This window comes from Bufo bufo, chromosome 4, assembly GCF_905171765.1.
Source record: "Bufo bufo chromosome 4, aBufBuf1.1, whole genome shotgun sequence".
NCBI classification, from domain to species: Eukaryota; Metazoa; Chordata; class Amphibia; order Anura; family Bufonidae; genus Bufo; species Bufo bufo.
Window position 1 is genome coordinate 355681811 of NC_053392.1, and position 14752 is coordinate 355696562.

A 14752-nucleotide genomic window follows, 5' to 3' on the forward strand; every position below is an offset into this window, starting at 1 on the left:
CCCGATCGTGGTGGAACGCACTTCCGGTTTCCGGTGGAGGTGCGCTTCCAGTCAGCTAGGATATAAGCGCTTCCGGTGAGTGGAACGCACCAGAGAAGCACTACAGATCACCATGTGTTGCTTCTATGTCTAGACATATAGCGTTTCCGGTGAGCGTAACGCACAAGTGTGGCTCTATAGATCACAATGTTCTTCTTTTAAGTCTGGGCATCTGACAAAGGGAAATAGATTGTTCTTCAATGTCACTAGAATCCAATAAACTGTGGAACTTCATACCTTCTGAAATGTCAGTTTTTTTTTCTGCATGGGCACAACTAATAATAGAAAGGATAAGTATTGCTGAGGTGATGTTGTTAATTTACCCGGATGATTAAAGGTGTATAGAGGATCATTGATATATACTGTATTTTGATAGATAAAGCTTGGTGTACATCATAGTGAATAAAATAAAACTAAAAATTAGTTACTAAACATAATTGTTATGGTCCCTAAAATGATATAAAAGTGTATCTAAATTTATATAAATATGCATCAACGTATACAAAATATATAAGATATACAGAAAATATACATTGTAGACAAATATAAGAGTATACATATCAATACATTTATTTAAACATAAAAACAGTTTAATCAATATATGTATGATAAGATCAATATGTATGTGTGAAACCATATAAATATATATATATATATATATATATATATATATATATATATATATATAAAATGGCTTGTATATGTAAGGCCAACTGCATACACAGCAACTCCATTGTTGAATGGATTAGGCAGTGGCTGAGGGACAGATAACAGAGGGTTGTAGTCAATGGAGTATATTCAGACCATAGTCTTGTTACCAGTGGGGTACCTCAGGGATCTGTTCTGGGACCCATATTGTTTAATATCTTTATCAGCGAAATTGCAGAAGGCCTCAATGGTAAGGTGAGTCTTTTTGCTGATGACACAAAGATTTGTAACAGGGTTGATGTTCCTAGAGGGATACACCAAATGGAAAAGGATTTAGGAAAACTAGAGGAATGGTCAAAAATCTGGCAACTAAAATTTAATGTTGATAAGTGCAAGATAATGCACCTGGGGCGTAAAAACCCATGAGCAGAATATATAATCAGTGATACAGTCCTAACCTCAGTATCTGAGGAAAGGGATTTAGGGGTCATTATTTCAGAAGACTTAAAGGTAGGCAGACAATGTCATAGAGCAGCAGGAAATGCTAGCAGAATGCTTTGGTGTATAGGGAGAGGCATTACCAGTAGAAAGAGGGAGGTGCTCATGCCGCTCTACAGAGCACTAGTGAGACCTCATTTGGAGTATTGTGCGCAGTACTGGAGACCATATCTCCAGAAGGATATTGATACTTTGGAGAGAGTACAGAGAAGAGCTACTAAACTAGTACATGGATTGCAGGATAAAACTTACCAGGAAAGATTAAAGGACCTTAACATGTATAGCTTGGAAGAAAGACGAGACAGAGGGGATATGATGGAAACTTTTAAATACATAAAGGGAATCAACAAGGTAAAAGAGGAGAGAATATTTAATAGAAGAAAAACTGCTACAAGAGGACATAGTTTTAAATTAGAGGGGCAAAGGTTTAAAAGTAATATCAGGAAGCATTACTTTACTGAGAGAGTAGTGGATGCATGGAATAGCCTTCCTGCAGAAGTGGTAGCTGCAAATAAAGTAAAGGAGTTTAACCACCTCCGGACCGCCTAACGCAGGATTGCGTTCCGGAGGTGGCAGCGCTGCGCAGAGTCACGCATATACGCGTCATCTCGCGAGACGCGAGATTTCGCTCAAAGCCGGCCCGCGCATGCGCATCGCGGGCCGGCAAAATTAAAAGAAGTATTTCGTCACCAGCCTGCCAGCAACGATCATTGGCTGGCAGGCTGGCGATTTTCAAAAAATCCAATCCAAAGTCATATAACAGATCATATTAGTAAATATGATCTGTTATATGGCTTGTCTGCTCCTGTGCTGGTCCTTTTCGTCGGTTGGATCCAGCACAGGAGCAGACTGAACTGTGAGTAGCACCAACACTACACCTTAGCCCCAGATCACCCACCTGCACCCCAATTAACCCTTTGATCACCCCTTTGATCGCCCCTGTCAATCACTAGTGAAAGGAAAAAAAGTGATCAGTGTAAACTGTCACTTTTTTTTTTTCACTGGTATTGGCTGTTAGGTTTTAGGGATAGTTTAGGCCCCTTGGTTAGGTAGTTAGCGTCAGTTAGCGCCCACCCCACCGCACCGCAGTCACTTTTATTCGCTGTTTAGCGTATCGCTAATCAGCATTTGTACTTTTATAGTATCTGTAAGTGATCAAAACTGATCACGGTCAGATCTATAATAGTATTAGTGTCACTTTAGTTCGCCCTCCACCCAAAACGCAGTGTTTGCCCGATCAGGCCTGATCGGTCGCCCACACGTGCGTTCACCCACGCCCGGCCCACCGCAGTGACAAAAAATATATATTTTTTGATCACTGCACATTCATTTTACACGCACTGCGGCGATAAAAAAATCAGTTTTGATATTTTTTATCAACCGCAGCGGCCTCCGGTACTTCGCTAGCCTCCCCTTTGTAAGACAGGTTTGCTTTTTTTCTTGGGTAGTCTCAGGGAATACCCCTATATTTAGTAGTCCAAAATGTCAAACAGGGGGTATTCTTCTGAAGAGGCCTACAGGATTCTGACCCAGTCGGATGAGGAGTGGGTACCCTCATCTGACGAATCTAGCGGGTCAGAATATGAACCTGTGGAAAGCAGTGGCTCTCTGACCCAAAGTTCGGACGAGGAGGTGGAGGTGGAGACCAACCAGTATGCCACACAATTTATAACCGCTAACCTGGGAAGCTATTATGCCCAGCCTTTCCGGTGGAAACCAGTCCAAGTTTCCGAACTTAAAATTTTTTTGGGCCTTCTCCTCAACATGGGCCTGACAAAAAAGCATGAATTGCGGTCATATTGGTCAACGCACCCAATTCATCACATGCCCATGTTCTCTGCTGCTAAGTCCAGGACACGATTTGAGACCATCCTGCGTTTCCTGCACTTTAGCGACAACACCACCTCCCGTCCCAGAGGCCACCCTGCTTTTGACCGGCTCCACAAAATTCGGCCCCTCATAGACCATTTCAACCTGAAATTTGCAGATTTGTATACCCCTGAGCAAAACATCTGCGTAGACGAGTCCCTAATACATTTTACCGGGCGCCTTGGCTTCAAACAATACATCCCAAGCAAGCGTGCCCGGTATGGGGTCAAATTGTATAAGCTCTGTGAAAGGGCCACAGACTATACCCACAAATTTCGGATCTATGAGGGAAAAGATCAGACCCTGGAGCCGGTCGGTTGCCCTGACTACCTGGGGAGCAGTGGGAAGACAGTCTGGGACTTGGTGTCACCCTTATTCGGCAAGGGGTACCATCTTTATGTGGACAATTTCTACACAAGTGTGGCCCTCTTTAGGCATTTGTTTCTAGAACCGATTTGCGCCTGTGGCACCGCGCGAACTAGTCGCGTGGGCTTCCCCCAACGGCTTGTAACCACCCGTCTTGCAAGGGGGCAGAGGGCTGCCTTGTGTAACGAAGAACTGCTCGCGGTGAAATGGAGAGACAAGCGTGACGTTTACATGCTCTCCTCCATTCACGCAGACACGACAATACAAATTGAGCGAGCAACCCGTGTCATTGAAAAGCCCCTCTGTGTCCACGACTATAATGCGCTCATGGGAGGGGTGGACTTCAATGACCAGATGTTGTCTCCGTATTTAGTTTCCCGCAGAACCAGACGCTGGTAGAAGAAGGTGTCTGTATATTTAATTCAATTGGCGCTCTACAATAGTTTTGTTCTCTACAGTAAGGCTGGGAGAACAGGATCCTTCCTCAAATTCCAGGAAGAGATCATCGAGAACCTCCTTTACCCAGGAGGTTCCGTGGCCCCATCCACCAGTGTAGTTAGCCGTCTACACGAGCGACATTTCCCCAGTGTCGTTCCTGGTACCTCAACCCAACCGTCACCCCGAAAAAGATGTCGTGTCTGTAGCAGGAGTGGAATAAGGCGTGACACCCGCTATTTCTGTCCTGACTGTGCTGACCACCCTGCCCTATGCTATGGAGAGTGTTTCCGGAAGTACCACACACAGGTACACCTAGCATAGGGATCACATCTCACCAGGACAGGCACACAGGGCTATTAGGGCCCATTCACTCACAGCTGCTGCAAACCTCTCCTTTCACCTGGGATAAAGTGCATAACGTACTTCGCCACATCTTTGGGCGATTTACGCTTTGCACATTGTCCCATGGGGAAGGAGAGGTTTGTTCTATAAAGGTAAAAAAAACTAAACAAAAAAAAAAATACCGGTAAGTAAAAAAGTTAAACGTTCAGTTAAAAAAGTTTAAAATAAGTTTCTATGTTCTGTTCAACAGTCAATAAAGTTATTGCTTTGCGGCCTGGTTTTTTCTTTTTTGTTTTGTTTTTTTTACCTTTCAGGTGGACCAACCGATCGACCAGCTGCAGCACTGATGTGCATTCGGACAGAAGCATTGCGCTGCTGTCAGATTACACGCAAGTCGGTGTATGCGGCGCTGCAAGACGAGATTTCTCCTCTGCAGTAAAAGATACGTTTGCCGAGGCATATGAGCTGAGGAGGTGGCGGTGTTCATATACTTTGGGAAACACTTTGTATATATAAAAAAAAAAATCCCGGCAATGATTTATTCATCCACATCGATTGATGTGAATGGAGAAATCTGGTTTGCCAGGGCATACGAGCTGAAGTGGGTATGGATGTTGGACGGAGCTCCTATGTCCTGGCAGACGCCTTTCCCCTCCTTTTTCTTTTATTGGCAGAGATTTTTTCATCCACATTGATCGATGCGAATGAAGAAATCTGTGCCGTTCATTTTTTTCTTTCAGCCCAGAGGCTGAACGGAAAAAAAAAATCTCATTACCCGTATGCTCAATATAAGGAGAATAGCAGAAACTCCTAATGCTGGGCATACATGTAATGATTGCGGAGACCCTCAAATGCCAGGGCAGTACAAACACCCCACAAATAACACCATTTTGGAAAGAAGACACCCCAAGGTATTCGCTGAGGGTCTTATAGAGTCCATGAAAGATTGAAATTTTTGTCCCAAGTTAGCGGAAAGGGAGACTTTGTGAGAACAAAATCAAAAAAATCAATTTCCGCTAACTTGTGCCAAAAAAATTTTTTTCAATGAACTCGCCATGCCCCTCATTGAATACCTTGGGGTGTCTTCTTTCCAAAATGGGGTCACATGTGGGGTATTTATACTGCCCTGGCATTTTAGGGGCCCCAAAGCGTGAGAAGAAGTCTGGTATCCAAATGTCTAAAAATGCCCTCCTAAAAGGAATTTGGGCACCTTTGCCCACCTAGGCTGCAAAAAAGTGTCACACATGTGGTATCTCCGTATTCAGCAGAAGTTGGGGAATATGTTTTTGGGTGTCATTTTACATATACCCATGCTGGGTGAGATAAATATCTTGGTCAAATGCCAACTTAGTATAAAAAAAATGGTAAAAGTTGTCTGTGAAATCCGAAAGGTGCTCTTTGGAATATGGGCCCCTTTGCCCACCTAGGCTGCAAAAAAGTGTCACACATCTGGTATCTCCGTACTCAGGAGAAGGTGGGGAATGTGTTTTGGGGTGTCATTTTACATATACCCATGCTGGGTAAGAGAAATATCTTGGCAAAAGACAACTTTTCCAATTTTTTTATACAAAGTTGGCATTTGACCAAGATATTTCTCTCACCCAGCATGGGTATATGTAAAAAGACACCCCAAAACACATTCCTCAACTTCTCCTGAGTACGGGGATACCAGATGTGTGACACTTTTTTGCAGCCTAGGTGGGCAAAGGGGCCCACATTCCAAAGAGCACCTTTCGGATTTCACAGGTCATTTTTTACTGAATTTGATTTCAAACTCCTTACCACACATTTGGGCCCCTAGAATGCCAGGGCAGTATAACTACCCCACAAGTGACCCCATTTTGGAAAGAAGAGACCCCAAGGTATTCGCTGATGGGCATAGTGAGTTCATGGAAGTTTTTATTTTTTGTCACAAGTTAGTGGAATATGAGACTTTGTATGAAAAAAAAAAAAAACATCATTTTCCACTAACTTGTGACAAAAAATAAAAAATTCTAGGAACTCGCCATGCCCCTCACGGAATACCTTGGGGTGTCTTCTTTCCAAAATGGGGTCACTTGTGGGGTAGTTATACTGCCCTGGCATTCTAGGGGCCCAAATGTGTGGTAAGGAGTTTGAAATCAAATTCTGTAAAAAATGACCTGTGAAATCCGAAAGGTGCTCTTTGGAATATGGGCCCCTTTGCCCACCTAGGCTGCAAAAAAGTGTCACACATCTGGTATCTCCGTACTCAGGAGAAGGTGGGGAATGTGTTTTGTGGTGTCATTTTATATATACCCATACTGGGTGAGAGAAATATCTTGGCAAAAGACAACTTTTCCCATTTTTTTATACAAAGTTGGCATTTGACCAAGATATTTCTCTCACCCAGCATGGGTATATGTAAAAAGACACCCCAAAACACATTCCTCAACTTCTCCTGAGTACGGGGATACCAGATGTGTGACACTTTTTTGCAGCCTAGGTGGGCAAAGGGGCCCACATTCCAAAGAGCACCTTTCGGATTTCACAGGTCATTCTTTACTGAATTTGATTTCAAACTCCTTACCACACATTTGGGCCCCTAGAATGCCAGGGCAGTATAACTACCCCACAAGTGACGCCATTTTGGAAAGAAGAGACCCCAAGGTATTCGCTGATGGGCATAGTGAGTTCATGGAAGTTTTTATTTTTTGTCACAAGTTAGTGGAAGATGAGACTTTGTATGAAAAAAAATAAAAATAAAAAAATCATCATTTTCCACTAACTTGTGACAAAAAATAAAAAATTCTAGGAACTCGCCATGCCCCTCACGGAATACCTTGGGGTGTCTTCTTTCCAAAATGGGGTCACTTGTGGGGTAGTTATACTGCCCTGGCATTCTAGGGGCCCAAATGTGTGGTAAGGAGTTTGAAATCAAATTCTGTAAAAAATGACCTGTGAAATCCGAAAGGTGCTCTTTGGAATATGGGCCCCTTTGCCCACCTAGGCTGCAAAAAAGTGTCACACATCTGGTATCTCCGTACTCAGGAGAAGGTGGGGAATGTGTTTTGGGGTGTCATTTTATATATACCCATACTGGGTGAGAGAAATATCTTGGCAAAAGACAACTTTTCCCATTTTTTTATACAAAGTTGGCATTTGACCAAGATATTTCTCTCACCCAGCATGGGTATATGTAAAAAGACACCCCAAAACACATTCCTCAACTTCTCCTGAGTACGGGGATACCATATGTGTGACACTTTTTTGCAGCCTAGGTGGGCAAAGGGGCCCACATTCCAAAGAGCACCTTTCGGATTTCACAGGTCATTTTTTACTGAATTTGATTTCAAACTCCTTACCACACATTTGGGCCCCTAGAATGCCAGGGCAGTATAACTACCCCACAAGTGACCCCATTTTGGAAAGAAGAGACCCCAAGGTATTCGCTGATGGGCATAGTGAGTTCATGGAAGTTTTTATTTTTTGTCACAAAGTAGTGGAATATGAGACTTTGTAAGAAAAAAAAAAAAAAAAAAAAAAATCATCATTTTCCGCTAACTTGTGACAAAAAATAAAAAGTTCTATGAACTCACTATGCCCATCAGCGAATACCTTAGGGTGTGTACTTTCCGAAATGGGGTCATTTGTGGGGTGTTTGTACTGTCTGGGCATTGTAGAACCTCAGGAAACATGACAGGTGCTCAGAAAGTCAGAGCTGCTTCAAAAAGCGGAAATTCACATTTTTGTACCATAGTTTGTAAACGCTATAACTTTTACCCAAACCATTTTTTTTTTTTACCCAAACATTTTTTTTTTATCAAAGACATGTAGAACAATAAATTTAGAGCAAAATTTATATATGGATGTAGTTTTTTTTGCAAAATTTGACAACTGAAAGTGAAAAATGTCATTTTTTTTGCAAAAAAATCGTTAAATTTCGATTAATAACAAAAAAAGTAAAAATGTCAGCAGCAAAGAAATACCACCAAATGAAAGCTCTATTAGTGAGAAGAAAAGGAGGTAAAATTCATTTGGGTGGTAAGTTGCATGACCGAGCAATAAATGGTGAAAGTAGTGTAGGTCAAAAGTGTAAAAAGTGGCCTGGTCTTTCAGGGTGTTTAAGCACTGGGGGCTGAAGTGGTTAAGCATGCATGGGATAGGCATAAGGCCATCCTTCATATAAGATAGGGTGCAAAACACTTCAAAGGACTATCCCTATAAAGCATTTCGTTGATAATGATTGCTTAACCATAAAAACTCAGAAAAAGAGTCACAGTCACTATATCAACATAGCAATATTGAGATCCAGTTGCATCATTGGAGAAAGTTTTTTTGTGACTCTTTTTCTGAGTTTTTCTCTGTTTTTATAGTTAAGCAAGCATCATCAACAAAATGCTTTATAGGGATAGTCCTTTGAAGTGTTTTGCACCATTAGGCAAAAAAACACACTTATACATGAAAACGCATGGGAAACGCATATGCGTTTTTTCATTTTTTGAAGTGATCAATGGGCAAAAACTTCTGATTATAGGATGAATATATTAGAAATGTATTTCCACCTTCTTTGGATGTTTTATATGACTTTTTTGTTTAATATGTTTGAAGAAAATTGCATCCCAGGTTTTTGTGTTTCCTGAATTTTTGGGTGGAGTCTATAGGGTATAAAAAAAGTCATATGGACATTCACAAAATGACCACTGAGGAAGGAGTAAGAGCCAAATTATACTCCGAAACGCGTTTGGTCAACTTTAAGAATCGGTCTCCAGTGCCTTCTGAGGAAAAAGCTTCAAGAATACTACCTGTAGTGTATCAATTTGATATAAGAATTAATTGCGCAATTGCTAAGGATATCCAGCAACAAGGAAGTGAGACACGAAGGCAATCTCGCGATAACATGTCACGGAACTTTGGGAAATCAGCGCAACACACGCCAGTACCATGTGGCAACTCGAACGCCTTGAATAACAAACTGAGATCTAAGGCTGAAAAATCGTGAGTACCCTATCAAGCACCTATACCGAACTCTCGCTTCAAATACAAGTTCGTATGAACACTCAACTTGAATTTAGAGTGATAAATAAGTGTTGGCTTGAAACAAGTGTGTATACTGAACTTTCACTCCATCTAAGTTTTCATTGAATTATCGCCCTATCAAGTTCCCATAACAAACTTATAAAATCGTTTGGAAACTACCTAGCTGCTTTGTATGTGGTTATTTAAAGGGATACAATAACTGTCTGAAAAACTGATGTATACAATTTAATACTTCAAGAATCCTCAGATTTACAATCATCATGTGCACGTTTTGGACATAACCAGTGTTTTCTCATTGAGTTTATTGATTTGGTAAGCTGTTTCAGGAATCATTCATCTGGAACTTTTAATCCTCCCGAATCAATTAAGTATTGGACTATACCCATTGTGTAAATTTTATGTTTATGTAATTTATAGTAGTTTGAATAAATTTTAACCTTAATTTTAATCAATCTACGTGACCCATGTATTTGTGAGTGCCGATCTATCTACAATAATATATACTAATATGTGTATGCAGTTGGCCTTACATATAGATGGCATTATATATATATTTATATGGTTTCACACATACAAATTGATCTTATCATACATACAGTATATTGATTGACTTGTTTTTATGTATCAATATATGTATTGATATGTATACTCTTATATTTGTCTACAATGTATATTTTCTGTATATTTTATATATTTTGTATATGTTGATGTATATTTATGTTTCAATGGGGTATTTATTGATGAAAGCATAATAAAAATGTATAACATTTCAATATAGAGCAATTCAGGTATTATACTTGAATATACTTCAAATGAAATAACAGTACATGTTGACATTCCTATTGCGATACACAATTTAGCACAGTCGGTGCAATAAAGACAGAATACAAAACCAGACAGTGAGTTGATGGTATACATCTCGACATGTCACTACCAATCATAAAGTAATACAGTAACGTATGTCTGAGGAGTGTGGGGATGAAAGCCAAGGTTCCCAGAATTTTTCAAAGGTAGAGAAAGTATCCATCCGAATGGCCGATAATCTTTCATTTAATAAGATCCTGTTGACCCTATCTAATACCGCTTGATAACTTAGGTCAGGTGACCTCCATTTATAAGCTATATGTATTCTAGCCGCTAATAATATAAACTGAGATAGCTTAAAGTTGGAGTATCGAAGCAAAGTAGGTTTATCACCTAGTAGGCATAGTTGTAGAGATGTCGGATAGGTACATCCTAGAGTGGAGCATAAAAGATTGCTGATCTTGCTCCAAAATCTCCTAACTACTGGACAAGTCCACCAGATGTGGAGCATTGTACCAATATCTTCACATCCCCTAAAACACCTGGGAGAAACTTCAGGGTAGATATGGTGTAGTCTAGATGGTACCAGGTAGGTTCTGTGTAAAATCTTTATGGAGGTTTCTGCTAATGTTGTTTGCCAAGACCCTTTAGTGAGTGTTTGTGAGCGCTGGTGCCATCTGGATGTGGAGTAACTCTCGTTCAAATCCTCCTCCCAGGCCCTCATGTAAGGCAGTTTAGCTCCCTCTTGGGGTGCGTTAAGTATTCCATAAATCTGAGATAATAGGCCTTGTTTACACATTAAGTAGGTAACAAATCGCTCGAACTGGGTAAATTCGATAGACTGGTTATTTGTGCAAAGTGATTGCAGGAAGGAGAAAACTTGCCTGGTCAAAAACCTTTCCCGTACAGGGGGGGGGAGTATTTGTCATCAAAGTCTGACATAGAAAGCAGTTTACCCTTAGTCAGAAACCTGTAGAGGGAGCACAGCTTGTTGGAAACCCACCAATCCATGGAGGGTGTTTGGATGCCTGGGAGAAAAGCAGGGTTACCTACCAAGTATGTTAGCGGTGGGGTTTTGGATTGTAGTGAGTACTTAAATCTAACTGACCTCCATAATATAAGGGAATAGTGTGTTAGTATGGAATTAGTGCGAATGATACCCGGTAATATAAGGTTGGACCATGTCAGAGCTCTCCAGGTGTATCGGGCTATCAAAGATTGTTCCAATGGGATCCACAGCGGATGTGTTTTAGGGTCTAGGTGAGTTAAGAACAATTGTGCTAGTCTGGCTGCCTTATAATATTTTATAAGATCTGGTACTGAGAGACCTCCTTGGAATTTGTGACGGCACATCGTCGCCCTTGCAATTCGGGGGCGTTTGTTAGCCCAAATGAATTTCATAATGACAGCCTGGAGAGCTCTTAGATCCCTGCTAATAACTGGTACTGGGAGTGATCTAAACAGATAAAGGAGTCTGTGGAGGACCACCATTCTTATGATGTTAATCCTACCGACCCAAGACACAGGTAAAGCATTCCAAGATATAAGATCGGCTTTAAGTTTACGGTACAGTGGGATAAAGTTGGTTTTATAGACCATTTCAATTGAAGTGGGCAATTGTATCCCTAGGTAAGGGATATGGTAAAGCTTGTGTTGGAACGGGAAGTTCTCTAGAATAAGATATTTCATGTGGGGTTTAACATTACATAATAAGAGCTCTGATTTGGTGTGGTTCATCTTAAGTCCCGACACTAATGAAAAGGCATCTTCATCAGTGAGGGGAGGGATATAACCGGGTTTGTAATAGTCAACAATATATAATCTGCAAAGAGGCTCAATTTATATTCTTTCCTTCCAACCGAGATACCAGTGATATCAGGTTGTGATCTTATGTGGGAAGCCAATGGTTCCATAGCAAGTGCAAATAATGCCGGGGATAAGGGACAACCTTGCCTGGTACCTCTATGGATTTGGATAGGTGAGTAACGAGAGGCAGGTAGTTTGAGGCTGGCCTCAGGTGAGGAATACAAGGACTGAATAGCTGCTATATAAGGGCCCCTGAAGCCCATAGTGGAGAGCACTTTGTGAAGATATTGCCACGTCACAGTATCGAAGGCCTTCTCTATATCTAGAGCCAGCACCGCCAAAGGAGCGTTAGATCTGTTGGCCTTCTGTATTAAGTTTAAGACTTTCCTGATATTATCCGGGGCTTCCCTCCCAGGTATAAACCCCGTCTGATCCTTATGTATAAGGTCGGGGAGTAGCCTATTGAGCCGGCGTGCTAGAATGGAGGTAAATATTTTGTTGTCTAAATTTAGGAGGGAGATAGGTCTGTAATTCGAAGGTGATAGAGGGTCTTTATTTGGTTTGGGCAATACTGTAATTTTCGGTGGAGGCTTAGCGCCCTGTAGTAGGCCATTACAATACTTGGTAATATGAGGGATTAATAAAGTCGCAAACTTCTTATAATATAGGGCAGAGAATCCATCAGGACCCGGGGCCTTTCCTATTTTCAGATTCTTGATCGTATATTCCACTTCGTCACCTGAGACTTCCACCCCCAACCCCGCCGCTGCTTCTGGAGTGAGTTTTGGGAGTGGGACTGAAGACAAAAAGTCTTCCCCTGTGGAATCATTGGCCTCCCTAGAGTTGGAATAAAGTTTTTGGTAGAAAGAGTGAAATGTATCGTAAATAAGGTCCGGGTTTGAGGTGGTCTGACCCGAGCTAGTACGGATTTGGAAAACCTGATTGATTCTCTGTCTAGCCTTGAGCTGGCTGGCTAGCATCCTATCCGGTTTGTTGGCGTACTTGTAATAATAAGAGGCTGTCCAGCGTAGGGCCTTCTCTGTGTTATTGGAAAGCAGCACATTCATTTGGGCCTTAACATCTTTAATTGCTTTTAGAAGGTAAAGTGAGGGGTTTTGTTGATGTGCTCGAACCAACCTCGTCAATTTAGCCTCTAAAGCAAGTAATGTTGAGTTCCTCTCCTTTTTCAGCTTAGAGGCAATCCCTATTAGTCTTCCTCGCATGTAAGCTTTGTGCGTTAGCCACAACATCATAGGGTCAATATCAGGCGTAGCATTTTCAATAAAGAAGTGTCTCAGATCATCTTGGAGCTGATCATGTACAGCCGGTCGTGTTAGTAAGGATTCGTTCAGTCTCCATGAATATGGAATGCTAAGTTTGTTTGAGGATAAGATTTCCATCAATACCATATCATGGTCAGACCAAGATGAGATAATGTGCCTGGAATAGGAGACATGAGGAAGGTAATTAGTAGATACCAATATCATATCAATACGGGTATATACCCTATGAGCAGGGGAGTAATAAGTATAGCTTCTCTGAGAACCATTATGTTCTCTCCAAGAATCAGCCACTGACAAAGAACTTGTTGAATCTTGGTGGAGTTGGTACGAGAGCGGGGTTGGTTAGGTGGGGAGGAGCGGTCTAGTATGGGGTTAATGACAAAATTGAAGTCTCCGCACCATAGTAGTTTATGATAGGAGAGTGATTCAATAATGTGTCCTATGTCTTGAAAGAAGGCAATGGGGTCTGTTGTTGGAGCGTACACATTAACTATACAAAGGATTTCACCTTTATATGTGCCCACTAATATTACATATCTCCCATCAGAATCAGTGATGGTCTGGGTCGGCACAAATGGGAAGGAGTTTTTAAGCAAGGTAATCACCCCCCTACATTTGGTATGATAGGTAGAAGAAAAATATCTAGTATAGTGTCGGTGAAAATATTTTGGGTGCGATGTCGGTGTAAAATGTGATTTGATGTATATTTATATATATTTAGATACACTTTTATATAATTTTAGGGACCATAACAATTATGTTTAGTAACTAATTTTTAGTTTTATTTTATTGACTATGATGTACACTAGTGAGCTTTATCTATCAAAATATATATCAATGATCCTCTATACACCTTTAATCATCCGGGTAAATTAATAACATCACCTCAGCAATACCTATCCTTTCTAATATTAGTTGTGCCCACTAGAGATGTCGCGAACATAAAATGTTCCGTTCGCGAACGGGCGAACCAGGCGAACTGCCATAGACTTCAATAGGCAGGCAAATTTTAAAACCCACAGGGACTCTTTCTAGCCACAGTAGTGATGGAAAAGTTGTTTCAAAGGGACTAACACCTGGACTGTGGCATGCCGGAGGGGGATCCATGGCAAAACTCCCATGGAAAATTACATAGTTGGGTTTTAATCCATAAAGGGCATAAATCACCTAACAATCCAAAAATTTTTTGAACAACGTGGTTTAAAACATGCAGTGTGTGTATACGATCAGGTATGATGTTGTATCGATCAGGTGGTGTAAGGGTTACGCCCGCTTCACAGACATTGACAGACCAAACTCCCCTTTTAATGCACCGCAAACAACCGCAAACAGTCCATTTGCCTAAACGCAACCTCCGCATTTGCACAGGGTTGGATACCAAGCTAGCCATGTCCCGTTGATGTCATTGAAGGTTTCTTCCTCCACCCAGCCAAGTACAACACCAAGGGTCCCCGAAAGATGAATTGAATAGATTTTTCGAACGGGGAGATGGTTAAAAAAAACGCTGGCTCCCTCCCCTTTGTTTGAATCCACGGTCACTGCATCTGTGCCGTGCAATTTACTCTCACACCCGATATGAGTGGTATTTTCTGTAGTTCTCTCTTCTCATCAGTTTAATCCCTGTTACGTCCCCAATCTGGGGTCCATTTACTAAATTGATT